The sequence below is a fragment of the Epinephelus lanceolatus genome, chromosome 22, assembly GCF_041903045.1.
Source record: "Epinephelus lanceolatus isolate andai-2023 chromosome 22, ASM4190304v1, whole genome shotgun sequence".
In the NCBI taxonomy this organism is placed as follows: domain Eukaryota; kingdom Metazoa; phylum Chordata; class Actinopteri; order Perciformes; family Serranidae; genus Epinephelus; species Epinephelus lanceolatus.
In genome coordinates, this window is record NC_135755.1 from 31,867,883 (window position 1) to 31,894,404 (window position 26,522).

A 26,522-nucleotide genomic window follows, 5' to 3' on the forward strand; every position below is an offset into this window, starting at 1 on the left:
AGCAAGGGTGGATGGCAAATGGTAATCTGTCATTTTCCTGCACTCAACAAGCACCATGAGAAGACCCACATGCCATTTATTTTTCAGTTAATGCACATATACTCACTGACAAATTAAAAAAAAAAAAAAAAGAAAAAAAAAAAGAGAGTTTGTCCACTGGTGCTGTTTTCCAAGGAGCTGGCTCCAGTAAAGGAGGAGCAGCGCCCTCTGCTGATGAAAGGTGAGAATAAAAAGCTTACAGCACCGGGTATTCCCAGGCGGTCTCCCATCCAAGTACTGACCCGGCCCGACCCTGCTTAGCTTCCGAGATTGGACGAGATCGGGCGTATTCAGGGTGGTATGGCCGTAAGCCATGGAAGAGCATGCACGCACGCCATTTATAGATGGTAAAACATCAGCAAGGGTGGATGGCAAATGGTAATCTGTCATTTTCCTGCACTCAACAAGCACCATGACAAGACCCACACGCCATTTAGTTTTGAGTTAATGCACACATACTCATTGAGAAATTAAAAAAAACAAAAAAGGAAAAAAAAGGGAAAAAAAGGAGAGTTTGTCCACTGGTACTGTTTTCCAAGGAGCTGGCTCCAGTAAAGGAGGAGCAGCGCCCTCTGCTGATGAAAGGTGAGAATAAAAAGCTTACAGCACCGGGTATTCCCAGGCGGTCTCCCATCCAAGTACTGACCCGGCACGACCCTGCTTAGCTTCCGAGATCGGACGAGATCGGGCATATTCAGGGTGGTATGGCCGTAAGCCATGGAAGAGCATGCACGCACGCCATTTATAGATGGTAAAACATCAGCAAGGGTGGATGGCAAATGGTAATCTGTCATTTTCCTGCACTCAACAAGCACCATGACAAGACCCACACGCCATTTACTTTTCAGTTAATGCACATATACTCACTGACAAATTAAAAAAAAAAAAAAAAGAGAGTTTGTCCACTGGTGCTGTTTTCCAAGGAGCTGGCTCCAGTAAAGGAGGAGCAGCGCCCTCTGCTGATGAAAGGTGAGAATAAAAAGCTTACAGCACCGGGTATTCCCAGGCGGTCTCCCATGCAAGTACTGACCCGGCCCGACCCTGCTTAGCTTCCGAGATCGGACGAGATCGGGCGTATTCAGGGTGGTATGGCCGTAAGCCATGGAAGAGCATGCACGCACGCCATTTATAGATGGTAAAACATCAGCAAGGGTGGATGGCAAATGGTAATCTGTCATTTTCCTGCACTCAACAAGCGCCATGACAAGACCCACACGCCATTTAGTTTTGAGTTAATGCACATATACTCACTGACAAATTAAAAAAAAAAAAAAAAGGGAAAAAAAGGAGAGTTTGTCCACTGGTGCTGTTTTCCAAGGAGCTGGCTCCAGTAAAGGAGGAGCAGCGCCCTCTGCTGATGAAAGGTGAGAATAAAAAGCTTACAGCACCAGGTATTCCCAGGCGGTCTCCCATCCAAGTACTGACCCGGCCCGACCCTGCTTAGCTTCCGAGATCGGACGAGATCGGGCGTATTCAGGGTGGTATGGCCGTAAGCCATGGAAGAGCATGCACGCACGCCATTTATAGATGGTAAAACATCAGCAAGGGTGGATGGCAAATGGTAATCTGTCATTTTCCTGCACTCAACAAGCGCCATGACAAGACCCACACGCCATTTACTTTTCAGTTAATGCACATATACTCACTGACAAATTAAAAAAAAAAAAAAAAGAGAGTATGTCCACTGGTGCTGTTTTCCAAGGAGCTGGCTCCAGTAAAGGAGGAGCAGCGCCCTCTGCTGATGAAAGGTGAGAATAAAAAGCTTACAGCACCGGGTATTCCCAGGCGGTCTCCCATCCAAGTACTGACCCGGCCCGACCCTGCTTAGCTTCCGAGATCGGACGAGATCGGGCGTATTCAGGGTGGTATGGCTGTAAGCCATGGAAGAGCATGCACGCACGCCATTTATAGATGGTAAAACATCAGCAAGGGTGGATGGCAAATGGTAATCTGTCATTTTCCTGCACTCAACAAGCACCATGACAAGACCCACACGCCATTTAGTTTTGAGTTAATGCACATATACTCATTGAGAAATTAAAAAAAACAAAAAAGGAAAAAAAAGGGAAAAAAAGGAGAGTTTGTCCACTGGTGCTGTTTTCCAAGGAGCTGGCTCCAGTAAAGGAGGAGCAGCGCCCTCTGCTGATGAAAGGTGAGAATAAAAAGCTTACAGCACCGGGTATTCCCAGGCGGTCTCCCATCCAAGTACTGACCCGGCCCGACCCTGCTTAGCTTCCGAGATCGGACGAGATCGGGCGTATTCAGGGTGGTATGGCCGTAAGCCATGGAAGAGCATGCACGCACGCCATTTATAGATGGTAAAACATCAGCAAGGGTGGATGGCAAATGGTAATCTGTCATTTTCCTGCACTCAACAAGCACCATGACAAGACCCACACGCCATTTATTTTTTAGTTAATGCACATATACTCACTGACAAATTAAAAAAAAAAAAAAAGAAAAAAAAAAAGAGAGTTTGTCCACTGGTGCTGTTTTCCAAGGAGCTGGCTCCAGTAAAGGAGGAGCAGCGCCCTCTGCTGATGAAAGGTGAGAATAAAAAGCTTACAGCACCGGGTATTCCCAGGCGGTCTCCCATCCAAGTACTGACCCGGCCCGACCCTGCTTAGCTTCCGAGATTGGACGAGATCGGGCGTATTCAGGGTGGTATGGCCGTAAGCCATGGAAGAGCATGCACGCACGCCATTTATAGATGGTAAAACATCAGCAAGGGTGGATGGCAAATGGTAATCTGTCATTTTCCTGCACTCAACAAGCACCATGACAAGACCCACACGCCATTTAGTTTTGAGTTAATGCACACATACTCATTGAGAAATTAAAAAAAACAAAAAAGGAAAAAAAAGGGAAAAAAAGGAGAGTTTGTCCACTGGTACTGTTTTCCAAGGAGCTGGCTCCAGTAAAGGAGGAGCAGCGCCCTCTGCTGATGAAAGGTGAGAATAAAAAGCTTACAGCACCGGGTATTCCCAGGCGGTCTCCCATCCAAGTACTGACCCGGCCCGACCCTGCTTAGCTTCCGAGATCGGACGAGATCGGGCATATTCAGGGTGGTATGGCCGTAAGCCATGGAAGAGCATGCACGCACGCCATTTATAGATGGTAAAACATCAGCAAGGGTGGATGGCAAATGGTAATCTGTCATTTTCCTGCACTCAACAAGCACCATGACAAGACCCACACGCAATTTACTTTTCAGTTAATGCACATATACTCACTGACAAATTAAAAAAAAAAAAAAAGAGAGTTTGTCCACTGGTGCTGTTTTCCAAGGAGCTGGCTCCAGTAAAGGAGGAGCAGCGCCCTCTGCTGATGAAAGGTGAGAATAAAAAGCTTACAGCACCGGGTATTCCCAGGCGGTCTCCCATGCAAGTACTGACCCGGCCCGACCCTGCTTAGCTTCCGAGATCGGACGAGATCGGGCGTATTCAGGGTGGTATGGCCGTAAGCCATGGAAGAGCATGCACGCACGCCATTTATAGATGGTAAAACATCAGCAAGGGTGGATGGCAAATGGTAATCTGTCATTTTCCTGCACTCAACAAGCGCCATGACAAGACCCACACGCCATTTAGTTTTGAGTTAATGCACATATACTCACTGACAAATTAAAAAAAAAAAAAAAAAGGGAAAAAAAGGAGAGTTTGTCCACTGGTGCTGTTTTCCAAGGAGCTGGCTCCAGTAAAGGAGGAGCAGCGCCCTCTGCTGATGAAAGGTGAGAATAAAAAGCTTACAGCACCAGGTATTCCCAGGCGGTCTCCCATCCAAGTACTGACCCGGCCTGACCCTGCTTAGCTTCCGAGATCGGACGAGATCGGGCGTATTCAGGGTGGTATGGCCGTAAGCCATGGAAGAGCATGCACGCACGCCATTTATAGATGGTAAAACATCAGCAAGGGTGGATGGCAAATGGTAATCTGTCATTTTCCTGCACTCAACAAGCGCCATGACAAGACCCACACGCCATTTACTTTTCAGTTAATGCACATATACTCACTGACAAATTAAAAAAAAAAAAAAAAGAGAGTTTGTCCACTGGTGCTGTTTTCCAAGGAGCTGGCTCCAGTAAAGGAGGAGCAGCGCCCTCTGCTGATGAAAGGTGAGAATAAAAAGCTTACAGCACCGGGTATTCCCAGGCGGTCTCCCATCCAAGTACTGACCCGGCCCGACCCTGCTTAGCTTCCGAGATCGGACGAGATCGGGCGTATTCAGGGTGGTATGGCCGTAAGCCATGGAAGAGCATGCACGCACGCCATTTATAGATGGTAAAACATCAGCAAGGGTGGATGGCAAATGGTAATCTGTCATTTTACTGCACTCAACAAGCGCCATGACAAGACCCACACGCCATTTAGTTTTCAGTTAATGCACATATACTCACTGACAAATTAAAAAAAAAAAAAAAAGAGAGTTTGTCCACTGGTGCTGTTTTCCAAGGAGCTGGCTCCAGTAAAGGAGGAGCAGCGCCCTCTGCTGATGAAAGGTGAGAATAAAAAGCTTACAGCACCGGGTATTCCCAGGCGGTCTCCCATCCAAGTACTGACCCGGCCCGACCCTGCTTAGCTTCCGAGATCGGACGAGATCGGGCGTATTCAGGGTGGTATGGCCGTAAGCCATGGAAGAGCATGCACGCACGCCATTTATAGATGGTAAAACATCAGCAAGGGTGGATGGCAAATGGTAATCTGTCATTTTCCTGCACTCAACAAGCACCATGACAAGACCCACACGCCATTTAGTTTTGAGTTAATGCACATATACTCATTGAGAAATTAAAAAAAACAAAAAAGGAAAAAAAAGGGAAAAAAAGGAGAGTTTGTCCACTGGTGCTGTTTTCCAAGGAGCTGGCTCCAGTAAAGGAGGAGCAGCGCCCTCTGCTGATGAAAGGTGAGAATAAAAAGCTTACAGCACCGGGTATTCCCAGGCGGTCTCCCATCCAAGTACTGACCCGGCCCGACCCTGCTTAGCTTCCGAGATCGGACGAGATCGGGCGTATTCAGGGTGGTATGGCCGTAAGCCATGGAAGAGCATGCACGCACGCCATTTATAGATGGTAAAACATCAGCAAGGGTGGATGGCAAATGGTAATCTGTCATTTTCCTGCACTCAACAAGCACCATGACAAGACCCACACGCCATTTATTTTTCAGTTAATGCACATATACTCACTGACAAATTAAAAAAAAAAAAAAAAGAAAAAAAAAAAGAGAGTTTGTCCACTGGTGCTGTTTTCCAAGGAGCTGGCTCCAGTAAAGGAGGAGCAGCGCCCTCTGCTGATGAAAGGTGAGAATAAAAAGCTTACAGCACCGGGTATTCCCAGGCGGTCTCCCATCCAAGTACTGACCCGGCCCGACCCTGCTTAGCTTCCGAGATTGGACGAGATCGGGCGTATTCAGGGTGGTATGGCCGTAAGCCATGGAAGAGCATGCACGCACGCCATTTATAGATGGTAAAACATCAGCAAGGGTGGATGGCAAATGGTAATCTGTCATTTTCCTGCACTCAACAAGCACCATGACAAGACCCACACGCCATTTAGTTTTGAGTTAATGCACACATACTCATTGAGAAATTAAAAAAAACAAAAAAGGAAAAAAAAGGGAAAAAAAGGAGAGTTTGTCCACTGGTACTGTTTTCCAAGGAGCTGGCTCCAGTAAAGGAGGAGCAGCGCCCTCTGCTGATGAAAGGTGAGAATAAAAAGCTTACAGCACCGGGTATTCCCAGGCGGTCTCCCATCCAAGTACTGACCCGGCCCGACCCTGCTTAGCTTCCGAGATCGGACGAGATCGGGCATATTCAGGGTGGTATGGCCGTAAGCCATGGAAGAGCATGCACGCACGCCATTTATAGATGGTAAAACATCAGCAAGGGTGGATGGCAAATGGTAATCTGTCATTTTCCTGCACTCAACAAGCACCATGACAAGACCCACACGCAATTTACTTTTCAGTTAATGCACATATACTCACTGACAAATTAAAAAAAAAAAAAAAGAGAGTTTGTCCACTGGTGCTGTTTTCCAAGGAGCTGGCTCCAGTAAAGGAGGAGCAGCGCCCTCTGCTGATGAAAGGTGAGAATAAAAAGCTTACAGCACCGGGTATTCCCAGGCGGTCTCCCATGCAAGTACTGACCCGGCCCGACCCTGCTTAGCTTCCGAGATCGGACGAGATCGGGCGTATTCAGGGTGGTATGGCCGTAAGCCATGGAAGAGCATGCACGCACGCCATTTATAGATGGTAAAACATCAGCAAGGGTGGATGGCAAATGGTAATCTGTCATTTTCCTGCACTCAACAAGCGCCATGACAAGACCCACACGCCATTTAGTTTTGAGTTAATGCACATATACTCACTGACAAATTAAAAAAAAAAAAAAAAGGGAAAAAAAGGAGAGTTTGTCCACTGGTGCTGTTTTCCAAGGAGCTGGCTCCAGTAAAGGAGGAGCAGCGCCCTCTGCTGATGAAAGGTGAGAATAAAAAGCTTACAGCACCAGGTATTCCCAGGCGGTCTCCCATCCAAGTACTGACCCGGCCCGACCCTGCTTAGCTTCCGAGATCGGACGAGATCGGGCGTATTCAGGGTGGTATGGCCGTAAGCCATGGAAGAGCATGCACGCACGCCATTTATAGATGGTAAAACATCAGCAAGGGTGGATGGCAAATGGTAATCTGTCATTTTCCTGCACTCAACAAGCGCCATGACAAGACCCACACGCCATTTACTTTCCAGTTAATGCACATATACTCACTGACAAATTAAAAAAAAAAAAAAAGAGAGTTTGTCCACTGGTGCTGTTTTCCAAGGAGCTGGCTCCAGTAAAGGAGGAGCAGCGCCCTCTGCTGATGAAAGGTGAGAATAAAAAGCTTACAGCACCGGGTATTCCCAGGCGGTCTCCCATCCAAGTACTGACCCGGCCCGACCCTGCTTAGCTTCCGAGATCGGACGAGATCGGGCGTATTCAGGGTGGTATGGCCGTAAGCCATGGAAGAGCATGCACGCACGCCATTTATAGATGGTAAAACATCAGCAAGGGTGGATGGCAAATAATCTGTCATTTTACTGCACTCAACAAGCGCCATGACAAGACCCACACGCCATTTAGTTTTCAGTTAATGCACATATACTCACTGACAAATTAAAAAAAAAAAAAAAAGAGAGTTTGTCCACTGGTGCTGTTTTCCAAGGAGCTGGCTCCAGTAAAGGAGGAGCAGCGCCCTCTGCTGATGAAAGGTGAGAATAAAAAGCTTACAGCACCGGGTATTCCCAGGCGGTCTCCCATCCAAGTACTGACCCGGCCCGACCCTGCTTAGCTTCCGAGATCGGACGAGATCGGGCGTATTCAGGGTGGTATGGCCGTAAGCCATGGAAGAGCATGCACGCACGCCATTTATAGATGGTAAAACATCAGCAAGGGTGGATGGCAAATGGTAATCTGTCATTTTCCTGCACTCAACAAGCACCATGACAAGACCCACACGCCATTTAGTTTTGAGTTAATGCACATATACTCATTGAGAAATTAAAAAAAACAAAAAAGGAAAAAAAAGGGAAAAAAAGGAGAGTTTGTCCACTGGTGCTGTTTTCCAAGGAGCTGGCTCCAGTAAAGGAGGAGCAGCGCCCTCTGCTGATGAAAGGTGAGAATAAAAAGCTTACAGCACCGGGTATTCCCAGGCGGTCTCCCATCCAAGTACTGACCCGGCCCGACCCTGCTTAGCTTCCGAGATCGGACGAGATCGGGCGTATTCAGGGTGGTATGGCCGTAAGCCATGGAAGAGCATGCACGCACGCCATTTATAGATGGTAAAACATCAGCAAGGGTGGATGGCAAATGGTAATCTGTCATTTTCCTGCACTCAACAAGCACCATGACAAGACCCACACGCCATTTAGTTTTCAGTTAATGCACATATACTCACTGACAAATTAAAAAAAAAAAAAAAAGAAAAAAAAAAAGAGAGTTTGTCCACTGGTGCTGTTTTCCAAGGAGCTGGCTCCAGTAAAGGAGGAGCAGCGCCCTCTGCTGATGAAAGGTGAGAATAAAAAGCTTACAGCACCGGGTATTCCCAGGCGGTCTCCCATCCAAGTACTGACCCGGCCCGACCCTGCTTAGCTTCCGAGATTGGACGAGATCGGGCGTATTCAGGGTGGTATGGCCGTAAGCCATGGAAGAGCATGCACGCACGCCATTTATAGATGGTAAAACATCAGCAAGGGTGGATGGCAAATGGTAATCTGTCATTTTCCTGCACTCAACAAGCACCATGACAAGACCCACACGCCATTTAGTTTTCAGTTAATGCACACATACTCATTGAGAAATTAAAAAAAACAAAAAAGGAAAAAAAAGGGAAAAAAAAAAGAGAGTTTGTCCACTGGTACTGTTTTCCAAGGAGCTGGCTCCAGTAAAGGAGGAGCAGCGCCCTCTGCTGATGAAAGGTGAGAATAAAAAGCTTACAGCACCGGGTATTCCCAGGCGGTCTCCCATCCAAGTACTGACCCGGCCCGACCCTGCTTAGCTTCCGAGATCGGACGAGATCGGGCGTATTCAGGGTGGTATGGCCGTAAGCCATGGAAGAGCATGCACGCACGCCATTTATAGATGGTAAAACATCAGCAAGGGTGGATGGCAAATGGTAATCTGTCATTTTCCTGCACTCAACAAGCACCATGACAAGACCCACACGCCATTTAGTTTTCAGTTAATGCACATATACTCACTGACAAATTAAAACAAAAAAAAAAAGAGAGTTTGTCCACTGGTGCTGTTTTCCAAGGAGCTGGCTCCAGTAAAGGAGGAGCAGCGCCCTCTGCTGATGAAAGGTGAGAATAAAAAGCTTACAGCACCGGGTATTCCCAGGCGGTCTCCCATGCAAGTACTGACCCGGCCCGACCCTGCTTAGCTTCCGAGATCGGACGAGATCGGGCGTATTCAGGGTGGTATGGCCGTAAGCCATGGAAGAGCATGCACGCACGCCATTTATAGATGGTAAAACATCAGCAAGGGTGGATGGCAAATGGTAATCTGTCATTTTCCTGCACTCAACAAGCGCCATGACAAGACCCACACGCCATTTAGTTTTCAGTTAATGCACATATACTCACTGACAAATTAAAAAAAAAAAAAAAAAGGGAAAAAAAGGAGAGTTTGTCCACTGGTGCTGTTTTCCAAGGAGCTGGCTCCAGTAAAGGAGGAGCAGCGCCCTCTGCTGATGAAAGGTGAGAATAAAAAGCTTACAGCACCGGGTATTCCCAGGCGGTCTCCCATCCAAGTACTGACCCGGCCCGACCCTGCTTAGCTTCCGAGATCGGACGAGATCGGGCGTATTCAGGGTGGTATGGCCGTAAGCCATGGAAGAGCATGCACGCACGCCATTTATAGATGGTAAAACATCAGCAAGGGTGGATGGCAAATGGTAATCTGTCATTTTACTGCACTCAACAAGCGCCATGACAAGACCCACACGCCATTTAGTTTTCAGTTAATGCACATATACTCACTGACAAATTAAAACAAAAAAAAAAAGAGAGTTTGTCCACTGGTGCTGTTTTCCAAGGAGCTGGCTCCAGTAAAGGAGGAGCAGCGCCCTCTGCTGATGAAAGGTGAGAATAAAAAGCTTACAGCACCGGGTATTCCCAGGCGGTCTCCCATGCAAGTACTGACCCGGCCCGACCCTGCTTAGCTTCCGAGATCGGACGAGATCGGGCGTATTCAGGGTGGTATGGCCGTAAGCCATGGAAGAGCATGCACGCACGCCATTTATAGATGGTAAAACATCAGCAAGGGTGGATGGCAAATGGTAATCTGTCATTTTCCTGCACTCAACAAGCACCATGACAAGACCCACACGCCATTTATTTTTCAGTTAATGCACATATACTCACTGACAAATTAAAAAAAAAAAAAAAAGAAAAAAAAAAAGAGAGTTTGTCCACTGGTGCTGTTTTCCAAGGAGCTGGCTCCAGTAAAGGAGGAGCAGCGCCCTCTGCTGATGAAAGGTGAGAATAAAAAGCTTACAGCACCGGGTATTCCCAGGCGGTCTCCCATCCAAGTACTGACCCGGCCCGACCCTGCTTAGCTTCCGAGTTTGGACGAGATCGGGCGTATTCAGGGTGGTATGGCCGTAAGCCATGGAAGAGCATGCACGCACGCCATTTATAGATGGTAAAACATCAGCAAGGGTGGATGGCAAATGGCAATCTGTCATTTTCCTGCACTCAACAAGCACCATGACAAGACCCACACGCCATTTAGTTTTGAGTTAATGCACACATACTCATTGAGAAATTAAAAAAAACAAAAAAGGAAAAAAAAGGGAAAAAAAGGAGAGTTTGTCCACTGGTACTGTTTTCCAAGGAGCTGGCTCCAGTAAAGGAGGAGCAGCGCCCTCTGCTGATGAAAGGTGAGAATAAAAAGCTTACAGCACCGGGTATTCCCAGGCGGTCTCCCATGCAAGTACTGACCCGGCCCGACCCTGCTTAGCTTCCGAGATCGGACGAGATCGGGCATATTCAGGGTGGTATGGCCGTAAGCCATGGAAGAGCATGCACGCACGCCATTTATAGATGGTAAAACATCAGCAAGGGTGGATGGCAAATGGTAATCTGTCATTTTCCTGCACTCAACAAGCACCATGACAAGACCCACACGCCATTTACTTTTCAGTTAATGCACATATACTCACTGACAAATTAAAAAAAAAAAAAAAAGAGAGTTTGTCCACTGGTGCTGTTTTCCAAGGAGCTGGCTCCAGTAAAGGAGGAGCAGCGCCCTCTGCTGATGAAAGGTGAGAATAAAAAGCTTACAGCACCGGGTATTCCCAGGCGGTCTCCCATGCAAGTACTGACCCGGCCCGACCCTGCTTAGCTTCCGAGATCGGACGAGATCGGGCGTATTCAGGGTGGTATGGCCGTAAGCCAATAGAAGAGCATGCACGCACGCCATTTATAGATGGTAAAACATCAGCAAGGGTGGATGGCAAATGGTAATCTGTCATTTTCCTGCACTCAACAAGCGCCATGACAAGACCCACACGCCATTTAGTTTTGAGTTAATGCACATATACTCACTGACAAATTAAAAAAAAAAAAAAAAAGGGAAAAAAAGGAGAGTTTGTCCACTGGTGCTGTTTTCCAAGGAGCTGGCTCCAGTAAAGGAGGAGCAGCGCCCTCTGCTGATGAAAGGTGAGAATAAAAAGCTTACAGCACCAGGTATTCCCAGGCGGTCTCCCATCCAAGTACTGACCCGGCCCGACCCTGCTTAGCTTCCGAGATCGGACGAGATCGGGCGTATTCAGGGTGGTATGGCCGTAAGCCATGGAAGAGCATGCACGCACGCCATTTATAGATGGTAAAACATCAGCAAGGGTGGATGGCAAATGGTAATCTGTCATTTTCCTGCACTCAACAAGTGCCATGACAAGACCCACACGCCATTTACTTTTCAGTTAATGCATATATACTCACTGACAAATTAAAAAAAAAAAAAAAAGAGAGTTTGTCCACTGGTGCTGTTTTCCAAGGAGCTGGCTCCAGTAAAGGAGGAGCAGCGCCCTCTGCTGATGAAAGGTGAGAATAAAAAGCTTACAGCACCGGGTATTCCCAGGCGGTCTCCCATCCAAGTACTGACCCGGCCCGACCCTGCTTAGCTTCCGAGATCGGACGAGATCGGGCGTATTCAGGGTGGTATGGCCGTAAGCCATGGAAGAGCATGCACGCACGCCATTTATAGATGGTAAAACATCAGCAAGGGTGGATGGCAAATGGTAATCTGTCATTTTCCTGCACTCAACAAGCACCATGACAAGACCCACACGCCATTTATTTTTCAGTTAATGCACATATACTCACTGACAAATTAAAAAAAAAAAAAAAAGAAAAAAAAAAAGAGAGTTTGTCCACTGGTGCTGTTTTCCAAGGAGCTGGCTCCAGTAAAGGAGGAGCAGCGCCCTCTGCTGATGAAAGGTGAGAATAAAAAGCTTACAGCACCGGGTATTCCCAGGCGGTCTCCCATCCAAGTACTGACCCGGCCCGACCCTGCTTAGCTTCCGAGATCGGACGAGATCAGGCGTATTCAGGGTGGTATGGCCGTAAGCCATGGAAGAGCATGCACGCACGCCATTTATAGATGGTAAAACATCAGCAAGGGTGGATGGCAAATGGTAATCTGTCATTTTACTGCACTCAACAAGCGCCATGACAAGACCCACACGCCATTTAGTTTTCAGTTAATGCACATATACTCACTGACAAATTAAAACAAAAAAAAAAAGAGAGTTTGTCCACTGGTGCTGTTTTCCAAGGAGCTGGCTCCAGTAAAGGAGGAGCAGCGCCCTCTGCTGATGAAAGGTGAGAATAAAAAGCTTACAGCACCGGGTATTCCCAGGCGGTCTCCCATGCAAGTACTGACCCGGCCCGACCCTGCTTAGCTTCCGAGATCGGACGAGATCGGGCGTATTCAGGGTGGTATGGCCGTAAGCCATGGAAGAGCATGCACGCACGCCATTTATAGATGGTAAAACATCAGCAAGGGTGGATGGCAAATGGTAATCTGTCATTTTCCTGCACTCAACAAGCACCATGACAAGACCCACACGCCATTTATTTTTCAGTTAATGCACATATACTCACTGACAAATTAAAAAAAAAAAAAAAGAAAAAAAAAAAGAGAGTTTGTCCACTGGTGCTGTTTTCCAAGGAGCTGGCTCCAGTAAAGGAGGAGCAGCGCCCTCTGCTGATGAAAGGTGAGAATAAAAAGCTTACAGCACCGGGTATTCCCAGGCGGTCTCCCATCCAAGTACTGACCCGGCCCGACCCTGCTTAGCTTCCGAGTTTGGACGAGATCGGGCGTATTCAGGGTGGTATGGCCGTAAGCCATGGAAGAGCATGCACGCACGCCATTTATAGATGGTAAAACATCAGCAAGGGTGGATGGCAAATGGCAATCTGTCATTTTCCTGCACTCAACAAGCACCATGACAAGACCCACACGCCATTTAGTTTTGAGTTAATGCACACATACTCATTGAGAAATTAAAAAAAACAAAAAAGGAAAAAAAAGGGAAAAAAAGGAGAGTTTGTCCACTGGTACTGTTTTCCAAGGAGCTGGCTCCAGTAAAGGAGGAGCAGCGCCCTCTGCTGATGAAAGGTGAGAATAAAAAGCTTACAGCACCGGGTATTCCCAGGCGGTCTCCCATGCAAGTACTGACCCGGCCCGACCCTGCTTAGCTTCCGAGATCGGACGAGATCGGGCATATTCAGGGTGGTATGGCCGTAAGCCATGGAAGAGCATGCACGCACGCCATTTATAGATGGTAAAACATCAGCAAGGGTGGATGGCAAATGGTAATCTGTCATTTTCCTGCACTCAACAAGCACCATGACAAGACCCACACGCCATTTACTTTTCAGTTAATGCACATATACTCACTGACAAATTAAAAAAAAAAAAAAAGAGAGTTTGTCCACTGGTGCTGTTTTCCAAGGAGCTGGCTCCAGTAAAGGAGGAGCAGCGCCCTCTGCTGATGAAAGGTGAGAATAAAAAGCTTACAGCACCGGGTATTCCCAGGCGGTCTCCCATGCAAGTACTGACCCGGCCCGACCCTGCTTAGCTTCCGAGATCGGACGAGATCGGGCGTATTCAGGGTGGTATGGCCGTAAGCCAATAGAAGAGCATGCACGCACGCCATTTATAGATGGTAAAACATCAGCAAGGGTGGATGGCAAATGGTAATCTGTCATTTTCCTGCACTCAACAAGCGCCATGACAAGACCCACACGCCATTTAGTTTTGAGTTAATGCACATATACTCACTGACAAATTAAAAAAAAAAAAAAAAAGGGAAAAAAAGGAGAGTTTGTCCACTGGTGCTGTTTTCCAAGGAGCTGGCTCCAGTAAAGGAGGAGCAGCGCCCTCTGCTGATGAAAGGTGAGAATAAAAAGCTTACAGCACCAGGTATTCCCAGGCGGTCTCCCATCCAAGTACTGACCCGGCCCGACCCTGCTTAGCTTCCGAGATCGGACGAGATCGGGCGTATTCAGGGTGGTATGGCCGTAAGCCATGGAAGAGCATGCACGCACGCCATTTATAGATGGTAAAACATCAGCAAGGGTGGATGGCAAATGGTAATCTGTCATTTTCCTGCACTCAACAAGTGCCATGACAAGACCCACACGCCATTTACTTTTCAGTTAATGCACATATACTCACTGACAAATTAAAAAAAAAAAAAAAAGAGAGTTTGTCCACTGGTGCTGTTTTCCAAGGAGCTGGCTCCAGTAAAGGAGGAGCAGCGCCCTCTGCTGATGAAAGGTGAGAATAAAAAGCTTACAGCACCGGGTATTCCCAGGCGGTCTCCCATCCAAGTACTGACCCGGCCCGACCCTGCTTAGCTTCCGAGATCGGACGAGATCGGGCGTATTCAGGGTGGTATGGCCGTAAGCCATGGAAGAGCATGCACGCACGCCATTTATAGATGGTAAAACATCAGCAAGGGTGGATGGCAAATGGTAATCTGTCATTTTCCTGCACTCAACAAGCACCATGACAAGACCCACACGCCATTTATTTTTCAGTTAATGCACATATACTCACTGACAAATTAAAAAAAAAAAAAAAAGAAAAAAAAAAAGAGAGTTTGTCCACTGGTGCTGTTTTCCAAGGAGCTGGCTCCAGTAAAGGAGGAGCAGCGCCCTCTGCTGATGAAAGGTGAGAATAAAAAGCTTACAGCACCGGGTATTCCCAGGCGGTCTCCCATCCAAGTACTGACCCGGCCCGACCCTGCTTAGCTTCCGAGATCGGACGAGATCGGGCGTATTCAGGGTGGTATGGCCGTAAGCCATGGAAGAGCATGCACGCACGCCATTTATAGATGGTAAAACATCAGCAAGGGTGGATGGCAAATGGTAATCTGTCATTTTACTGCACTCAACAAGCGCCATGACAAGACCCACACGCCATTTAGTTTTCAGTTAATGCACATATACTCACTGACAAATTAAAACAAAAAAAAAAAGAGAGTTTGTCCACTGGTGCTGTTTTCCAAGGAGCTGGCTCCAGTAAAGGAGGAGCAGCGCCCTCTGCTGATGAAAGGTGAGAATAAAAAGCTTACAGCACCGGGTATTCCCAGGCGGTCTCCCATGCAAGTACTGACCCGGCCCGACCCTGCTTAGCTTCCGAGATCGGACGAGATCGGGCGTATTCAGGGTGGTATGGCCGTAAGCCATGGAAGAGCATGCACGCACGCCATTTATAGATGGTAAAACATCAGCAAGGGTGGATGGCAAATGGTAATCTGTCATTTTCCTGCACTCAACAAGCGCCATGACAAGACCCACACGCCATTTAGTTTTGAGTTAATGCACATATACTCACTGACAAATTAAAAAAAAAAAAAAAAAGGGAAAAAAAGGAGAGTTTGTCCACTGGTGCTGTTTTCCAAGGAGCTGGCTCCAGTAAAGGAGGAGCAGCGCCCTCTGCTGATGAAAGGTGAGAATAAAAAGCTTACAGCACCAGGTATTCCCAGGCGGTCTCCCATCCAAGTACTGACCCGGCCCGACCCTGCTTAGCTTCCGAGATCGGACGAGATCGGGCGTATTCAGGGTGGTATGGCCGTAAGCCATGGAAGAGCATGCACGCACGCCATTTATAGATGGTAAAACATCAGCAAGGGTGGATGGCAAATGGTAATCTGTCATTTTCCTGCACTCAACAAGCGCCATGACAAGACCCACACGCCATTTACTTTTCAGTTAATGCACATATACTCACTGACAAATTAAAAAAAAAAAAAAAAGAGAGTTTGTCCACTGGTGCTGTTTTCCAAGGAGCTGGCTCCAGTAAAGGAGGAGCAGCGCCCTCTGCTGATGAAAGGTGAGAATAAAAAGCTTACAGCACCGGGTATTCCCAGGCGGTCTCCCATCCAAGTACTGACCCGGCCCGACCCTGCTTAGCTTCCGAGATCGGACGAGATCGGGCGTATTCAGGGTGGTATGGCCGTAAGCCATGGAAGAGCATGCACGCACGCCATTTATAGATGGTAAAACATCAGCAAGGGTGGATGGCAAATGGTAATCTGTCATTTTACTGCACTCAACAAGCGCCATGACAAGACCCACACGCCATTTAGTTTTCAGTTAATGCACATATACTCACTGACAAATTAAAACAAAAAAAAAAAGAGAGTTTGTCCACTGGTGCTGTTTTCCAAGGAGCTGGCTCCAGTAAAGGAGGAGCAGCGCCCTCTGCTGATGAAAGGTGAGAATAAAAAGCTTACAGCACCGGGTATTCCCAGGCGGTCTCCCATCCAAGTACTGACCCGGCCCGACCCTGCTTAGCTTCCGAGATCGGACGAGATCGGGCGTATTCAGGGTGGTATGGCCGTAAGCCATGGAAGAGCATGCACGCACGCCATTTATAGATGGTAAAACATCAGCAAGGGTGGATGGCAAATGGTAATCTGTCATTTTCCTGCACTCAACAAGCACCATGACAAGACCCACACGCCATTTAGTTTTGAGTTAATGCACATATACTCATTGAGAAATTAAAAAAAACAAAAAAGGAAAAAAAAGGGAAAAAAAGGAGAGTTTGTCCACTGGTGCTGTTTTCCAAGGAGCTGGCTCCAGTAAAGGAGGAGCAGCGCCCTCTGCTGATGAAAGGTGAGAATAAAAAGCTTACAGCACCGGGTATTCCCAGGCGGTCTCCCATCCAAGTACTGACCCGGCCCGACCCTGCTTAGCTTCCGAGATCGGACGAGATCGGGCGTATTCAGGGTGGTATGGCCGTAAGCCATGGAAGAGCATGCACGCACGCCATTTATAGATGGTAAAACATCAGCAAGGGTGGATGGCAAATGGTAATCTGTCATTTTCCTGCACTCAACAAGCACCATGACAAGACCCACATGCCATTTATTTTTCAGTTAATGCACATATACTCACTGACAAATTAAAAAAAAAAAAAAAAGAAAAAAAAAAAGAGAGTTTGTCCACTGGTGCTGTTTTCCAAGGAGCTGGCTCCAGTAAAGGAGGAGCAGCGCCCTCTGCTGATGAAAGGTGAGAATAAAAAGCTTACAGCACCGGGTATTCCCAGGCGGTCTCCCATCCAAGTACTGACCCGGCCCGACCCTGCTTAGCTTCCGAGATTGGACGAGATCGGGCGTATTCAGGGTGGTATGGCCGTAAGCCATGGAAGAGCATGCACGCACGCCATTTATAGATGGTAAAACATCAGCAAGGGTGGATGGCAAATGGTAATCTGTCATTTTCCTGCACTCAACAAGCACCATGACAAGACCCACACGCCATTTAGTTTTGAGTTAATGCACACATACTCATTGAGAAATTAAAAAAAACAAAAAAGGAAAAAAAAGGGAAAAAAAGGAGAGTTTGTCCACTGGTACTGTTTTCCAAGGAGCTGGCTCCAGTAAAGGAGGAGCAGCGCCCTCTGCTGATGAAAGGTGAGAATAAAAAGCTTACAGCACCGGGTATTCCCAGGCGGTCTCCCATCCAAGTACTGACCCGGCCCGACCCTGCTTAGCTTCCGAGATCGGACGAGATCGGGCATATTCAGGGTGGTATGGCCGTAAGCCATGGAAGAGCATGCACGCACGCCATTTATAGATGGTAAAACATCAGCAAGGGTGGATGGCAAATGGTAATCTGTCATTTTCCTGCACTCAACAAGCACCATGACAAGACCCACACGCCATTTACTTTTCAGTTAATGCACATATACTCACTGACAAATTAAAAAAAAAAAAAAAAGAGAGTTTGTCCACTGGTGCTGTTTTCCAAGGAGCTGGCTCCAGTAAAGGAGGAGCAGCGCCCTCTGCTGATGAAAGGTGAGAATAAAAAGCTTACAGCACCGGGTATTCCCAGGCGGTCTCCCATGCAAGTACTGACCCGGCCCGACCCTGCTTAGCTTCCGAGATCGGACGAGATCGGGCGTATTCAGGGTGGTATGGCCGTAAGCCATGGAAGAGCATGCACGCACGCCATTTATAGATGGTAAAACATCAGCAAGGGTGGATGGCAAATGGTAATCTGTCATTTTCCTGCACTCAACAAGCGCCATGACAAGACCCACACGCCATTTAGTTTTGAGTTAATGCACATATACTCACTGACAAATTAAAAAAAAAAAAAAAAAGGGAAAAAAAGGAGAGTTTGTCCACTGGTGCTGTTTTCCAAGGAGCTGGCTCCAGTAAAGGAGGAGCAGCGCCCTCTGCTGATGAAAGGTGAGAATAAAAAGCTTACAGCACCAGGTATTCCCAGGCGGTCTCCCATCCAAGTACTGACCCGGCCCGACCCTGCTTAGCTTCCGAGATCGGACGAGATCGGGCGTATTCAGGGTGGTATGGCCGTAAGCCATGGAAGAGCATGCACGCACGCCATTTATAGATGGTAAAACATCAGCAAGGGTGGATGGCAAATGGTAATCTGTCATTTTCCTGCACTCAACAAGCGCCATGACAAGACCCACACGCCATTTACTTTTCAGTTAATGCACATATACTCACTGACAAATTAAAAAAAAAAAAAAAAGAGAGTATGTCCACTGGTGCTGTTTTCCAAGGAGCTGGCTCCAGTAAAGGAGGAGCAGCGCCCTCTGCTGATGAAAGGTGAGAATAAAAAGCTTACAGCACCGGGTATTCCCAGGCGGTCTCCCATCCAAGTACTGACCCGGCCCGACCCTGCTTAGCTTCCGAGATCGGACGAGATCGGGCGTATTCAGGGTGGTATGGCTGTAAGCCATGGAAGAGCATGCACGCACGCCATTTATAGATGGTAAAACATCAGCAAGGGTGGATGGCAAATGGTAATCTGTCATTTTCCTGCACTCAACAAGCACCATGACAAGACCCACACGCCATTTAGTTTTGAGTTAATGCACATATACTCATTGAGAAATTAAAAAAAACAAAAAAGGAAAAAAAAGGGAAAAAAAGGAGAGTTTGTCCACTGGTGCTGTTTTCCAAGGAGCTGGCTCCAGTAAAGGAGGAGCAGCGCCCTCTGCTGATGAAAGGTGAGAATAAAAAGCTTACAGCACCGGGTATTCCCAGGCGGTCTCCCATCCAAGTACTGACCCGGCCCGACCCTGCTTAGCTTCCGAGATCGGACGAGATCGGGCGTATTCAGGGTGGTATGGCCGTAAGCCATGGAAGAGCATGCACGCACGCCATTTATAGATGGTAAAACATCAGCAAGGGTGGATGGCAAATGGTAATCTGTCATTTTCCTGCACTCAACAAGCACCATGACAAGACCCACACGCCATTTATTTTTTAGTTAATGCACATATACTCACTGACAAATTAAAAAAAAAAAAAAAAGAAAAAAAAAAAGAGAGTTTGTCCACTGGTGCTGTTTTCCAAGGAGCTGGCTCCAGTAAAGGAGGAGCAGCGCCCTCTGCTGATGAAAGGTGAGAATAAAAAGCTTACAGCACCGGGTATTCCCAGGCGGTCTCCCATCCAAGTACTGACCCGGCCCGACCCTGCTTAGCTTCCGAGATTGGACGAGATCGGGCGTATTCAGGGTGGTATGGCCGTAAGCCATGGAAGAGCATGCACGCACGCCATTTATAGATGGTAAAACATCAGCAAGGGTGGATGGCAAATGGTAATCTGTCATTTTCCTGCACTCAACAAGCACCATGACAAGACCCACACGCCATTTAGTTTTGAGTTAATGCACACATACTCATTGAGAAATTAAAAAAAACAAAAAAGGAAAAAAAAGGGAAAAAAAGGAGAGTTTGTCCACTGGTGCTGTTTTCCAAGGAGCTGGCTCCAGTAAAGGAGGAGCAGCGCCCTCTGCTGATGAAAGGTGAGAATAAAAAGCTTACAGCACCGGGTATTCCCAGGCGGTCTCCCATCCAAGTACTGACCCGGCCCGACCCTGCTTAGCTTCCGAGATCGGACGAGATCGGGCATATTCAGGGTGGTATGGCCGTAAGCCATGGAAGAGCATGCACGCACGCCATTTATAGATGGTAAAACATCAGCAAGGGTGGATGGCAAATGGTAATCTGTCATTTTCCTGCACTCAACAAGCACCATGACAAGACCCACACGCAATTTACTTTTCAGTTAATGCACATATACTCACTGACAAATTAAAAAAAAAAAAAAAAGAGAGTTTGTCCACTGGTGCTGTTTTCCAAGGAGCTGGCTCCAGTAAAGGAGGAGCAGCGCCCTCTGCTGATGAAAGGTGAGAATAAAAAGCTTACAGCACCGGGTATTCCCAGGCGGTCTCCCATGCAAGTACTGACCCGGCCCGACCCTGCTTAGCTTCCGAGATCGGACGAGATCGGGCGTATTCAGGGTGGTATGGCCGTAAGCCATGGAAGAGCATGCACGCACGCCATTTATAGATGGTAAAACATCAGCAAGGGTGGATGGCAAATGGTAATCTGTCATTTTCCTGCACTCAACAAGCGCCATGACAAGACCCACACGCCATTTAGTTTTGAGTTAATGCACATATACTCACTGACAAATTAAAAAAAAAAAAAAAAAGGGAAAAAAAGGAGAGTTTGTCCACTGGTGCTGTTTTCCAAGGAGCTGGCTCCAGTAAAGGAGGAGCAGCGCCCTCTGCTGATGAAAGGTGAGAATAAAAAGCTTACAGCACCAGGTATTCCCAGGCGGTCTCCCATCCAAGTACTGACCCGGCCCGACCCTGCTTAGCTTCCGAGATCGGACGAGATCGGGCGTATTCAGGGTGGTATGGCCGTAAGCCATGGAAGAGCATGCACGCACGCCATTTATAGATGGTAAAACATCAGCAAGGGTGGATGGCAAATGGTAATCTGTCATTTTCCTGCACTCAACAAGCGCCATGACAAGACCCACACGCCATTTACTTTCCAGTTAATGCACATATACTCACTGACAAATTAAAAAAAAAAAAAAAAGAGAGTTTGTCCACTGGTGCTGTTTTCCAAGGAGCTGGCTCCAGTAAAGGAGGAGCAGCGCCCTCTGCTGATGAAAGGTGAGAATAAAAAGCTTACAGCACCGGGTATTCCCAGGCGGTCTCCCATCCAAGTACTGACCCGGCCCGACCCTGCTTAGCTTCCGAGATCGGACGAGATCGGGCGTATTCAGGGTGGTATGGCCGTAAGCCATGGAAGAGCATGCACGCACGCCATTTATAGATGGTAAAACATCAGCAAGGGTGGATGGCAAATAATCTGTCATTTTACTGCACTCAACAAGCGCCATGACAAGACCCACACGCCATTTAGTTTTCAGTTAATGCACATATACTCACTGACAAATTAAAAAAAAAAAAAAAAGAGAGTTTGTCCACTGGTGCTGTTTTCCAAGGAGCTGGCTCCAGTAAAGGAGGAGCAGCGCCCTCTGCTGATGAAAGGTGAGAATAAAAAGCTTACAGCACCGGGTATTCCCAGGCGGTCTCCCATCCAAGTACTGACCCGGCCCGACCCTGCTTAGCTTCCGAGATCGGACGAGATCGGGCGTATTCAGGGTGGTATGGCCGTAAGCCATGGAAGAGCATGCACGCACGCCATTTATAGATGGTAAAACATCAGCAAGGGTGGATGGCAAATGGTAATCTGTCATTTTCCTGCACTCAACAAGCACCATGACAAGACCCACACGCCATTTAGTTTTGAGTTAATGCACATATACTCATTGAGAAATTAAAAAAAACAAAAAAGGAAAAAAAAGGGAAAAAAAGGAGAGTTTGTCCACTGGTGCTGTTTTCCAAGGAGCTGGCTCCAGTAAAGGAGGAGCAGCGCCCTCTGCTGATGAAAGGTGAGAATAAAAAGCTTACAGCACCGGGTATTCCCAGGCGGTCTCCCATCCAAGTACTGACCCGGCCCGACCCTGCTTAGCTTCCGAGATCGGACGAGATCGGGCGTATTCAGGGTGGTATGGCCGTAAGCCATGGAAGAGCATGCACGCACGCCATTTATAGATGGTAAAACATCAGCAAGGGTGGATGGCAAATGGTAATCTGTCATTTTCCTGCACTCAACAAGCACCATGACAAGACCCACACGCCATTTAGTTTTCAGTTAATGCACATATACTCACTGACAAATTAAAAAAAAAAAAAAAAGAAAAAAAAAAAGAGAGTTTGTCCACTGGTGCTGTTTTCCAAGGAGCTGGCTCCAGTAAAGGAGGAGCAGCGCCCTCTGCTGATGAAAGGTGAGAATAAAAAGCTTACAGCACCGGGTATTCCCAGGCGGTCTCCCATCCAAGTACTGACCCGGCCCGACCCTGCTTAGCTTCCGAGATTGGACGAGATCGGGCGTATTCAGGGTGGTATGGCCGTAAGCCATGGAAGAGCATGCACGCACGCCATTTATAGATGGTAAAACATCAGCAAGGGTGGATGGCAAATGGTAATCTGTCATTTTCCTGCACTCAACAAGCACCATGACAAGACCCACACGCCATTTAGTTTTCAGTTAATGCACACATACTCATTGAGAAATTAAAAAAAACAAAAAAGGAAAAAAAAGGGAAAAAAAAAAGAGAGTTTGTCCACTGGTACTGTTTTCCAAGGAGCTGGCTCCAGTAAAGGAGGAGCAGCGCCCTCTGCTGATGAAAGGTGAGAATAAAAAGCTTACAGCACCGGGTATTCCCAGGCGGTCTCCCATCCAAGTACTGACCCGGCCCGACCCTGCTTAGCTTCCGAGATCGGACGAGATCGGGCGTATTCAGGGTGGTATGGCCGTAAGCCATGGAAGAGCATGCACGCACGCCATTTATAGATGGTAAAACATCAGCAAGGGTGGATGGCAAATGGTAATCTGTCATTTTCCTGCACTCAACAAGCACCATGACAAGACCCACACGCCATTTAGTTTTCAGTTAATGCACATATACTCACTGACAAATTAAAACAAAAAAAAAAAGAGAGTTTGTCCACTGGTGCTGTTTTCCAAGGAGCTGGCTCCAGTAAAGGAGGAGCAGCGCCCTCTGCTGATGAAAGGTGAGAATAAAAAGCTTACAGCACCGGGTATTCCCAGGCGGTCTCCCATGCAAGTACTGACCCGGCCCGACCCTGCTTAGCTTCCGAGATCGGACGAGATCGGGCGTATTCAGGGTGGTATGGCCGTAAGCCATGGAAGAGCATGCACGCACGCCATTTATAGATGGTAAAACATCAGCAAGGGTGGATGGCAAATGGTAATCTGTCATTTTCCTGCACTCAACAAGCGCCATGACAAGACCCACACGCCATTTAGTTTTCAGTTAATGCACATATACTCACTGACAAATTAAAAAAAAAAAAAAAAAGGGAAAAAAAGGAGAGTTTGTCCACTGGTGCTGTTTTCCAAGGAGCTGGCTCCAGTAAAGGAGGAGCAGCGCCCTCTGCTGATGAAAGGTGAGAATAAAAAGCTTACAGCACCGGGTATTCCCAGGCGGTCTCCCATCCAAGTACTGACCCGGCCCGACCCTGCTTAGCTTCCGAGATCGGACGAGATCGGGCGTATTCAGGGTGGTATGGCCGTAAGCCATGGAAGAGCATGCACGCACGCCATTTATAGATGGTAAAACATCAGCAAGGGTGGATGGCAAATGGTAATCTGTCATTTTACTGCACTCAACAAGCGCCATGACAAGACCCACACGCCATTTAGTTTTCAGTTAATGCACATATACTCACTGACAAATTAAAACAAAAAAAAAAAGAGAGTTTGTCCACTGGTGCTGTTTTCCAAGGAGCTGGCTCCAGTAAAGGAGGAGCAGCGCCCTCTGCTGATGAAAGGTGAGAATAAAAAGCTTACAGCACCGGGTATTCCCAGGCGGTCTCCCATGCAAGTACTGACCCGGCCCGACCCTGCTTAGCTTCCGAGATCGGACGAGATCGGGCGTATTCAGGGTGGTATGGCCGTAAGCCATGGAAGAGCATGCACGCACGCCATTTATAGATGGTAAAACATCAGCAAGGGTGGATGGCAAATGGTAATCTGTCATTTTCCTGCACTCAACAAGCACCATGACAAGACCCACACGCCATTTATTTTTCAGTTAATGCACATATACTCACTGACAAATTAAAAAAAAAAAAAAAAGAAAAAAAAAAAGAGAGTTTGTCCACTGGTGCTGTTTTCCAAGGAGCTGGCTCCAGTAAAGGAGGAGCAGCGCCCTCTGCTGATGAAAGGTGAGAATAAAAAGCTTACAGCACCGGGTATTCCCAGGCGGTCTCCCATCCAAGTACTGACCCGGCCCGACCCTGCTTAGCTTCCGAGTTTGGACGAGATCGGGCGTATTCAGGGTGGTATGGCCGTAAGCCATGGAAGAGCATGCACGCACGCCATTTATAGATGGTAAAACATCAGCAAGGGTGGATGGCAAATGGCAATCTGTCATTTTCCTGCACTCAACAAGCACCATGACAAGACCCACACGCCATTTAGTTTTGAGTTAATGCACACATACTCATTGAGAAATTAAAAAAAACAAAAAAGGAAAAAAAAGGGAAAAAAAGGAGAGTTTGTCCACTGGTACTGTTTTCCAAGGAGCTGGCTCCAGTAAAGGAGGAGCAGCGCCCTCTGCTGATGAAAGGTGAGAATAAAAAGCTTACAGCACCGGGTATTCCCAGGCGGTCTCCCATGCAAGTACTGACCCGGCCCGACCCTGCTTAGCTTCCGAGATCGGACGAGATCGGGCATATTCAGGGTGGTATGGCCGTAAGCCATGGAAGAGCATGCACGCACGCCATTTATAGATGGTAAAACATCAGCAAGGGTGGATGGCAAATGGTAATCTGTCATTTTCCTGCACTCAACAAGCACCATGACAAGACCCACACGCCATTTACTTTTCAGTTAATGCACATATACTCACTGACAAATTAAAAAAAAAAAAAAAAGAGAGTTTGTCCACTGGTGCTGTTTTCCAAGGAGCTGGCTCCAGTAAAGGAGGAGCAGCGCCCTCTGCTGATGAAAGGTGAGAATAAAAAGCTTACAGCACCGGGTATTCCCAGGCGGTCTCCCATGCAAGTACTGACCCGGCCCGACCCTGCTTAGCTTCCGAGATCGGACGAGATCGGGCGTATTCAGGGTGGTATGGCCGTAAGCCAATAGAAGAGCATGCACGCACGCCATTTATAGATGGTAAAACATCAGCAAGGGTGGATGGCAAATGGTAATCTGTCATTTTCCTGCACTCAACAAGCGCCATGACAAGACCCACACGCCATTTAGTTTTGAGTTAATGCACATATACTCACTGACAAATTAAAAAAAAAAAAAAAAAGGGAAAAAAAGGAGAGTTTGTCCACTGGTGCTGTTTTCCAAGGAGCTGGCTCCAGTAAAGGAGGAGCAGCGCCCTCTGCTGATGAAAGGTGAGAATAAAAAGCTTACAGCACCAGGTATTCCCAGGCGGTCTCCCATCCAAGTACTGACCCGGCCCGACCCTGCTTAGCTTCCGAGATCGGACGAGATCGGGCGTATTCAGGGTGGTATGGCCGTAAGCCATGGAAGAGCATGCACGCACGCCATTTATAGATGGTAAAACATCAGCAAGGGTGGATGGCAAATGGTAATCTGTCATTTTCCTGCACTCAACAAGTGCCATGACAAGACCCACACGCCATTTACTTTTCAGTTAATGCACATATACTCACTGACAAATTAAAAAAAAAAAAAAAAGAGAGTTTGTCCACTGGTGCTGTTTTCCAAGGAGCTGGCTCCAGTAAAGGAGGAGCAGCGCCCTCTGCTGATGAAAGGTGAGAATAAAAAGCTTACAGCACCGGGTATTCCCAGGCGGTCTCCCATCCAAGTACTGACCCGGCCCGACCCTGCTTAGCTTCCGAGATCGGACGAGATCGGGCGTATTCAGGGTGGTATGGCCGTAAGCCATGGAAGAGCATGCACGCACGCCATTTATAGATGGTAAAACATCAGCAAGGGTGGATGGCAAATGGTAATCTGTCATTTTCCTGCACTCAACAAGCACCATGACAAGACCCACACGCCATTTATTTTTCAGTTAATGCACATATACTCACTGACAAATTAAAAAAAAAAAAAAAAGAAAAAAAAAAAGAGAGTTTGTCCACTGGTGCTGTTTTCCAAGGAGCTGGCTCCAGTAAAGGAGGAGCAGCGCCCTCTGCTGATGAAAGGTGAGAATAAAAAGCTTACAGCACCGGGTATTCCCAGGCGGTCTCCCATCCAAGTACTGACCCGGCCCGACCCTGCTTAGCTTCCGAGATCGGACGAGATCGGGCGTATTCAGGGTGGTATGGCCGTAAGCCATGGAAGAGCATGCACGCACGCCATTTATAGATGGTAAAACATCAGCAAGGGTGGATGGCAAATGGTAATCTGTCATTTTACTGCACTCAACAAGCGCCATGACAAGACCCACACGCCATTTAGTTTTCAGTTAATGCACATATACTCACTGACAAATTAAAACAAAAAAAAAAAGAGAGTTTGTCCACTGGTGCTGTTTTCCAAGGAGCTGGCTCCAGTAAAGGAGGAGCAGCGCC

At 47.5% G+C, this 26,522-nt stretch overlaps 67 non-coding genes across 67 annotated transcripts; all 67 read right to left on the reverse strand.

Annotated features, from left to right (window-relative positions):
* Positions 1-232: 232 nt before the first annotated feature.
* On the reverse strand, positions 233-351 carry LOC144461134 (5S ribosomal RNA). The gene has a single exon (XR_013489853.1). It is a non-coding gene; the product is annotated as a 5S ribosomal RNA (ribosomal RNA).
* Positions 352-636: 285 nt separating this feature from the next.
* Positions 637-755, reverse strand: LOC144461220 (5S ribosomal RNA). The gene has a single exon (XR_013489939.1). It is a non-coding gene; the product is annotated as a 5S ribosomal RNA (ribosomal RNA).
* Positions 756-1,020: 265 nt separating this feature from the next.
* Positions 1,021-1,139, reverse strand: LOC144460801 (5S ribosomal RNA). The gene has a single exon (XR_013489520.1). It is a non-coding gene; the product is annotated as a 5S ribosomal RNA (ribosomal RNA).
* A 276-nt stretch (positions 1,140-1,415) lies between these two features.
* Positions 1,416-1,534, reverse strand: LOC144460241 (5S ribosomal RNA). The gene has a single exon (XR_013488957.1). It is a non-coding gene; the product is annotated as a 5S ribosomal RNA (ribosomal RNA).
* A 265-nt stretch (positions 1,535-1,799) lies between these two features.
* LOC144460601 (5S ribosomal RNA) lies at positions 1,800-1,918 on the reverse strand. The gene has a single exon (XR_013489319.1). It is a non-coding gene; the product is annotated as a 5S ribosomal RNA (ribosomal RNA).
* Positions 1,919-2,203: 285 nt separating this feature from the next.
* Positions 2,204-2,322, reverse strand: LOC144461491 (5S ribosomal RNA). Its single transcript, XR_013490193.1, has one exon. It is a non-coding gene; the product is annotated as a 5S ribosomal RNA (ribosomal RNA).
* Positions 2,323-2,598: 276 nt separating this feature from the next.
* Positions 2,599-2,717, reverse strand: LOC144461135 (5S ribosomal RNA). The gene has a single exon (XR_013489854.1). It is a non-coding gene; the product is annotated as a 5S ribosomal RNA (ribosomal RNA).
* A 285-nt stretch (positions 2,718-3,002) lies between these two features.
* LOC144460744 (5S ribosomal RNA) lies at positions 3,003-3,121 on the reverse strand. The gene has a single exon (XR_013489463.1). It is a non-coding gene; the product is annotated as a 5S ribosomal RNA (ribosomal RNA).
* Positions 3,122-3,385: 264 nt separating this feature from the next.
* LOC144460802 (5S ribosomal RNA) lies at positions 3,386-3,504 on the reverse strand. The gene has a single exon (XR_013489521.1). It is a non-coding gene; the product is annotated as a 5S ribosomal RNA (ribosomal RNA).
* Positions 3,505-3,781: 277 nt separating this feature from the next.
* On the reverse strand, positions 3,782-3,900 carry LOC144461039 (5S ribosomal RNA). The gene has a single exon (XR_013489758.1). It is a non-coding gene; the product is annotated as a 5S ribosomal RNA (ribosomal RNA).
* Positions 3,901-4,165: 265 nt separating this feature from the next.
* On the reverse strand, positions 4,166-4,284 carry LOC144461492 (5S ribosomal RNA). Its single transcript, XR_013490194.1, has one exon. It is a non-coding gene; the product is annotated as a 5S ribosomal RNA (ribosomal RNA).
* A 265-nt stretch (positions 4,285-4,549) lies between these two features.
* LOC144461493 (5S ribosomal RNA) lies at positions 4,550-4,668 on the reverse strand. The gene has a single exon (XR_013490195.1). It is a non-coding gene; the product is annotated as a 5S ribosomal RNA (ribosomal RNA).
* A 285-nt stretch (positions 4,669-4,953) lies between these two features.
* On the reverse strand, positions 4,954-5,072 carry LOC144461494 (5S ribosomal RNA). Its single transcript, XR_013490196.1, has one exon. It is a non-coding gene; the product is annotated as a 5S ribosomal RNA (ribosomal RNA).
* A 277-nt stretch (positions 5,073-5,349) lies between these two features.
* LOC144461136 (5S ribosomal RNA) lies at positions 5,350-5,468 on the reverse strand. Its single transcript, XR_013489855.1, has one exon. It is a non-coding gene; the product is annotated as a 5S ribosomal RNA (ribosomal RNA).
* Positions 5,469-5,753: 285 nt separating this feature from the next.
* On the reverse strand, positions 5,754-5,872 carry LOC144460745 (5S ribosomal RNA). Its single transcript, XR_013489464.1, has one exon. It is a non-coding gene; the product is annotated as a 5S ribosomal RNA (ribosomal RNA).
* Positions 5,873-6,136: 264 nt separating this feature from the next.
* LOC144460803 (5S ribosomal RNA) lies at positions 6,137-6,255 on the reverse strand. The gene has a single exon (XR_013489522.1). It is a non-coding gene; the product is annotated as a 5S ribosomal RNA (ribosomal RNA).
* A 276-nt stretch (positions 6,256-6,531) lies between these two features.
* LOC144460252 (5S ribosomal RNA) lies at positions 6,532-6,650 on the reverse strand. Its single transcript, XR_013488968.1, has one exon. It is a non-coding gene; the product is annotated as a 5S ribosomal RNA (ribosomal RNA).
* A 264-nt stretch (positions 6,651-6,914) lies between these two features.
* On the reverse strand, positions 6,915-7,033 carry LOC144461495 (5S ribosomal RNA). The gene has a single exon (XR_013490197.1). It is a non-coding gene; the product is annotated as a 5S ribosomal RNA (ribosomal RNA).
* Positions 7,034-7,295: 262 nt separating this feature from the next.
* Positions 7,296-7,414, reverse strand: LOC144461497 (5S ribosomal RNA). Its single transcript, XR_013490199.1, has one exon. It is a non-coding gene; the product is annotated as a 5S ribosomal RNA (ribosomal RNA).
* Positions 7,415-7,699: 285 nt separating this feature from the next.
* LOC144461498 (5S ribosomal RNA) lies at positions 7,700-7,818 on the reverse strand. Its single transcript, XR_013490200.1, has one exon. It is a non-coding gene; the product is annotated as a 5S ribosomal RNA (ribosomal RNA).
* A 277-nt stretch (positions 7,819-8,095) lies between these two features.
* LOC144461137 (5S ribosomal RNA) lies at positions 8,096-8,214 on the reverse strand. The gene has a single exon (XR_013489856.1). It is a non-coding gene; the product is annotated as a 5S ribosomal RNA (ribosomal RNA).
* A 287-nt stretch (positions 8,215-8,501) lies between these two features.
* LOC144461499 (5S ribosomal RNA) lies at positions 8,502-8,620 on the reverse strand. The gene has a single exon (XR_013490201.1). It is a non-coding gene; the product is annotated as a 5S ribosomal RNA (ribosomal RNA).
* A 265-nt stretch (positions 8,621-8,885) lies between these two features.
* LOC144460804 (5S ribosomal RNA) lies at positions 8,886-9,004 on the reverse strand. The gene has a single exon (XR_013489523.1). It is a non-coding gene; the product is annotated as a 5S ribosomal RNA (ribosomal RNA).
* Positions 9,005-9,281: 277 nt separating this feature from the next.
* LOC144461500 (5S ribosomal RNA) lies at positions 9,282-9,400 on the reverse strand. Its single transcript, XR_013490202.1, has one exon. It is a non-coding gene; the product is annotated as a 5S ribosomal RNA (ribosomal RNA).
* Positions 9,401-9,665: 265 nt separating this feature from the next.
* Positions 9,666-9,784, reverse strand: LOC144460805 (5S ribosomal RNA). Its single transcript, XR_013489524.1, has one exon. It is a non-coding gene; the product is annotated as a 5S ribosomal RNA (ribosomal RNA).
* Positions 9,785-10,061: 277 nt separating this feature from the next.
* LOC144461049 (5S ribosomal RNA) lies at positions 10,062-10,180 on the reverse strand. The gene has a single exon (XR_013489768.1). It is a non-coding gene; the product is annotated as a 5S ribosomal RNA (ribosomal RNA).
* Positions 10,181-10,465: 285 nt separating this feature from the next.
* LOC144461098 (5S ribosomal RNA) lies at positions 10,466-10,584 on the reverse strand. The gene has a single exon (XR_013489817.1). It is a non-coding gene; the product is annotated as a 5S ribosomal RNA (ribosomal RNA).
* Positions 10,585-10,849: 265 nt separating this feature from the next.
* Positions 10,850-10,968, reverse strand: LOC144460806 (5S ribosomal RNA). Its single transcript, XR_013489525.1, has one exon. It is a non-coding gene; the product is annotated as a 5S ribosomal RNA (ribosomal RNA).
* Positions 10,969-11,246: 278 nt separating this feature from the next.
* LOC144460263 (5S ribosomal RNA) lies at positions 11,247-11,365 on the reverse strand. The gene has a single exon (XR_013488979.1). It is a non-coding gene; the product is annotated as a 5S ribosomal RNA (ribosomal RNA).
* Positions 11,366-11,630: 265 nt separating this feature from the next.
* On the reverse strand, positions 11,631-11,749 carry LOC144461501 (5S ribosomal RNA). The gene has a single exon (XR_013490203.1). It is a non-coding gene; the product is annotated as a 5S ribosomal RNA (ribosomal RNA).
* A 277-nt stretch (positions 11,750-12,026) lies between these two features.
* Positions 12,027-12,145, reverse strand: LOC144460772 (5S ribosomal RNA). The gene has a single exon (XR_013489491.1). It is a non-coding gene; the product is annotated as a 5S ribosomal RNA (ribosomal RNA).
* A 265-nt stretch (positions 12,146-12,410) lies between these two features.
* Positions 12,411-12,529, reverse strand: LOC144460807 (5S ribosomal RNA). The gene has a single exon (XR_013489526.1). It is a non-coding gene; the product is annotated as a 5S ribosomal RNA (ribosomal RNA).
* A 276-nt stretch (positions 12,530-12,805) lies between these two features.
* On the reverse strand, positions 12,806-12,924 carry LOC144461050 (5S ribosomal RNA). Its single transcript, XR_013489769.1, has one exon. It is a non-coding gene; the product is annotated as a 5S ribosomal RNA (ribosomal RNA).
* Positions 12,925-13,209: 285 nt separating this feature from the next.
* On the reverse strand, positions 13,210-13,328 carry LOC144461099 (5S ribosomal RNA). The gene has a single exon (XR_013489818.1). It is a non-coding gene; the product is annotated as a 5S ribosomal RNA (ribosomal RNA).
* A 264-nt stretch (positions 13,329-13,592) lies between these two features.
* LOC144460809 (5S ribosomal RNA) lies at positions 13,593-13,711 on the reverse strand. The gene has a single exon (XR_013489528.1). It is a non-coding gene; the product is annotated as a 5S ribosomal RNA (ribosomal RNA).
* Positions 13,712-13,989: 278 nt separating this feature from the next.
* Positions 13,990-14,108, reverse strand: LOC144460274 (5S ribosomal RNA). The gene has a single exon (XR_013488990.1). It is a non-coding gene; the product is annotated as a 5S ribosomal RNA (ribosomal RNA).
* Positions 14,109-14,373: 265 nt separating this feature from the next.
* Positions 14,374-14,492, reverse strand: LOC144461503 (5S ribosomal RNA). The gene has a single exon (XR_013490205.1). It is a non-coding gene; the product is annotated as a 5S ribosomal RNA (ribosomal RNA).
* A 277-nt stretch (positions 14,493-14,769) lies between these two features.
* On the reverse strand, positions 14,770-14,888 carry LOC144461504 (5S ribosomal RNA). The gene has a single exon (XR_013490206.1). It is a non-coding gene; the product is annotated as a 5S ribosomal RNA (ribosomal RNA).
* Positions 14,889-15,153: 265 nt separating this feature from the next.
* LOC144460810 (5S ribosomal RNA) lies at positions 15,154-15,272 on the reverse strand. The gene has a single exon (XR_013489529.1). It is a non-coding gene; the product is annotated as a 5S ribosomal RNA (ribosomal RNA).
* Positions 15,273-15,549: 277 nt separating this feature from the next.
* LOC144460285 (5S ribosomal RNA) lies at positions 15,550-15,668 on the reverse strand. The gene has a single exon (XR_013489001.1). It is a non-coding gene; the product is annotated as a 5S ribosomal RNA (ribosomal RNA).
* Positions 15,669-15,933: 265 nt separating this feature from the next.
* Positions 15,934-16,052, reverse strand: LOC144461505 (5S ribosomal RNA). Its single transcript, XR_013490207.1, has one exon. It is a non-coding gene; the product is annotated as a 5S ribosomal RNA (ribosomal RNA).
* Positions 16,053-16,317: 265 nt separating this feature from the next.
* Positions 16,318-16,436, reverse strand: LOC144461506 (5S ribosomal RNA). Its single transcript, XR_013490208.1, has one exon. It is a non-coding gene; the product is annotated as a 5S ribosomal RNA (ribosomal RNA).
* A 285-nt stretch (positions 16,437-16,721) lies between these two features.
* On the reverse strand, positions 16,722-16,840 carry LOC144461507 (5S ribosomal RNA). Its single transcript, XR_013490209.1, has one exon. It is a non-coding gene; the product is annotated as a 5S ribosomal RNA (ribosomal RNA).
* A 277-nt stretch (positions 16,841-17,117) lies between these two features.
* LOC144461138 (5S ribosomal RNA) lies at positions 17,118-17,236 on the reverse strand. Its single transcript, XR_013489857.1, has one exon. It is a non-coding gene; the product is annotated as a 5S ribosomal RNA (ribosomal RNA).
* Positions 17,237-17,521: 285 nt separating this feature from the next.
* LOC144460746 (5S ribosomal RNA) lies at positions 17,522-17,640 on the reverse strand. The gene has a single exon (XR_013489465.1). It is a non-coding gene; the product is annotated as a 5S ribosomal RNA (ribosomal RNA).
* Positions 17,641-17,905: 265 nt separating this feature from the next.
* Positions 17,906-18,024, reverse strand: LOC144460811 (5S ribosomal RNA). The gene has a single exon (XR_013489530.1). It is a non-coding gene; the product is annotated as a 5S ribosomal RNA (ribosomal RNA).
* A 277-nt stretch (positions 18,025-18,301) lies between these two features.
* On the reverse strand, positions 18,302-18,420 carry LOC144460296 (5S ribosomal RNA). The gene has a single exon (XR_013489012.1). It is a non-coding gene; the product is annotated as a 5S ribosomal RNA (ribosomal RNA).
* A 265-nt stretch (positions 18,421-18,685) lies between these two features.
* LOC144460602 (5S ribosomal RNA) lies at positions 18,686-18,804 on the reverse strand. Its single transcript, XR_013489320.1, has one exon. It is a non-coding gene; the product is annotated as a 5S ribosomal RNA (ribosomal RNA).
* A 285-nt stretch (positions 18,805-19,089) lies between these two features.
* LOC144461508 (5S ribosomal RNA) lies at positions 19,090-19,208 on the reverse strand. Its single transcript, XR_013490210.1, has one exon. It is a non-coding gene; the product is annotated as a 5S ribosomal RNA (ribosomal RNA).
* Positions 19,209-19,485: 277 nt separating this feature from the next.
* Positions 19,486-19,604, reverse strand: LOC144461139 (5S ribosomal RNA). The gene has a single exon (XR_013489858.1). It is a non-coding gene; the product is annotated as a 5S ribosomal RNA (ribosomal RNA).
* Positions 19,605-19,889: 285 nt separating this feature from the next.
* Positions 19,890-20,008, reverse strand: LOC144460747 (5S ribosomal RNA). The gene has a single exon (XR_013489466.1). It is a non-coding gene; the product is annotated as a 5S ribosomal RNA (ribosomal RNA).
* A 265-nt stretch (positions 20,009-20,273) lies between these two features.
* On the reverse strand, positions 20,274-20,392 carry LOC144460812 (5S ribosomal RNA). The gene has a single exon (XR_013489531.1). It is a non-coding gene; the product is annotated as a 5S ribosomal RNA (ribosomal RNA).
* A 277-nt stretch (positions 20,393-20,669) lies between these two features.
* LOC144460307 (5S ribosomal RNA) lies at positions 20,670-20,788 on the reverse strand. The gene has a single exon (XR_013489023.1). It is a non-coding gene; the product is annotated as a 5S ribosomal RNA (ribosomal RNA).
* A 265-nt stretch (positions 20,789-21,053) lies between these two features.
* Positions 21,054-21,172, reverse strand: LOC144461509 (5S ribosomal RNA). Its single transcript, XR_013490211.1, has one exon. It is a non-coding gene; the product is annotated as a 5S ribosomal RNA (ribosomal RNA).
* Positions 21,173-21,434: 262 nt separating this feature from the next.
* Positions 21,435-21,553, reverse strand: LOC144461510 (5S ribosomal RNA). Its single transcript, XR_013490212.1, has one exon. It is a non-coding gene; the product is annotated as a 5S ribosomal RNA (ribosomal RNA).
* Positions 21,554-21,838: 285 nt separating this feature from the next.
* On the reverse strand, positions 21,839-21,957 carry LOC144461511 (5S ribosomal RNA). The gene has a single exon (XR_013490213.1). It is a non-coding gene; the product is annotated as a 5S ribosomal RNA (ribosomal RNA).
* Positions 21,958-22,234: 277 nt separating this feature from the next.
* Positions 22,235-22,353, reverse strand: LOC144461140 (5S ribosomal RNA). Its single transcript, XR_013489859.1, has one exon. It is a non-coding gene; the product is annotated as a 5S ribosomal RNA (ribosomal RNA).
* Positions 22,354-22,640: 287 nt separating this feature from the next.
* Positions 22,641-22,759, reverse strand: LOC144461512 (5S ribosomal RNA). The gene has a single exon (XR_013490214.1). It is a non-coding gene; the product is annotated as a 5S ribosomal RNA (ribosomal RNA).
* A 265-nt stretch (positions 22,760-23,024) lies between these two features.
* LOC144460813 (5S ribosomal RNA) lies at positions 23,025-23,143 on the reverse strand. Its single transcript, XR_013489532.1, has one exon. It is a non-coding gene; the product is annotated as a 5S ribosomal RNA (ribosomal RNA).
* Positions 23,144-23,420: 277 nt separating this feature from the next.
* Positions 23,421-23,539, reverse strand: LOC144461514 (5S ribosomal RNA). The gene has a single exon (XR_013490216.1). It is a non-coding gene; the product is annotated as a 5S ribosomal RNA (ribosomal RNA).
* Positions 23,540-23,804: 265 nt separating this feature from the next.
* On the reverse strand, positions 23,805-23,923 carry LOC144460814 (5S ribosomal RNA). The gene has a single exon (XR_013489533.1). It is a non-coding gene; the product is annotated as a 5S ribosomal RNA (ribosomal RNA).
* Positions 23,924-24,200: 277 nt separating this feature from the next.
* Positions 24,201-24,319, reverse strand: LOC144461051 (5S ribosomal RNA). The gene has a single exon (XR_013489770.1). It is a non-coding gene; the product is annotated as a 5S ribosomal RNA (ribosomal RNA).
* A 285-nt stretch (positions 24,320-24,604) lies between these two features.
* LOC144461100 (5S ribosomal RNA) lies at positions 24,605-24,723 on the reverse strand. The gene has a single exon (XR_013489819.1). It is a non-coding gene; the product is annotated as a 5S ribosomal RNA (ribosomal RNA).
* Positions 24,724-24,988: 265 nt separating this feature from the next.
* Positions 24,989-25,107, reverse strand: LOC144460815 (5S ribosomal RNA). The gene has a single exon (XR_013489534.1). It is a non-coding gene; the product is annotated as a 5S ribosomal RNA (ribosomal RNA).
* Positions 25,108-25,385: 278 nt separating this feature from the next.
* On the reverse strand, positions 25,386-25,504 carry LOC144460318 (5S ribosomal RNA). The gene has a single exon (XR_013489034.1). It is a non-coding gene; the product is annotated as a 5S ribosomal RNA (ribosomal RNA).
* A 265-nt stretch (positions 25,505-25,769) lies between these two features.
* LOC144461515 (5S ribosomal RNA) lies at positions 25,770-25,888 on the reverse strand. Its single transcript, XR_013490217.1, has one exon. It is a non-coding gene; the product is annotated as a 5S ribosomal RNA (ribosomal RNA).
* Positions 25,889-26,165: 277 nt separating this feature from the next.
* Positions 26,166-26,284, reverse strand: LOC144461516 (5S ribosomal RNA). Its single transcript, XR_013490218.1, has one exon. It is a non-coding gene; the product is annotated as a 5S ribosomal RNA (ribosomal RNA).
* Positions 26,285-26,522: the final 238 nt, after the last annotated feature.